We start from the raw sequence: 398 nt of genomic DNA on the forward strand, positions 1-398 counted from the left end.
AGAGAGAGAAGGAGAGAGAGAGAGAGAGAGAGAGAGAGGAAGAGATTCTGTTAGAAATAGCATTTACTTTTGTTTTGGTTTTTTAACTTTGGCCTACAAAATAATCTCCAACACAAAGCAAAGACAGATGAAAAAGAGGTGTTCCCATCTAATGTTCCATCAGAGATTAAATTACCGCAGCGTCTTAAGTGACGTCATAAGTGCAGTTGCATCCTGATTGGCTCATCGGTTTTTGGAGTTCTACTCCTTTAAAAAAATATCCAGCTCCATGTAAATCTGTAATTACACTAAATTGTGTGTATTTCGTGTGTTTGGTGTTTATATGTGCGTGTTTTATGGACCCGTGTACACGTGTAGTTATTTAATGCGGTAGTATGCGGATGGAGACGAACCCGCAT

This window comes from Silurus aristotelis (assembly GCF_946808225.1).
Source record: "Silurus aristotelis genome assembly, chromosome: 13".
NCBI classification, from domain to species: Eukaryota; Metazoa; Chordata; class Actinopteri; order Siluriformes; family Siluridae; genus Silurus; species Silurus aristotelis.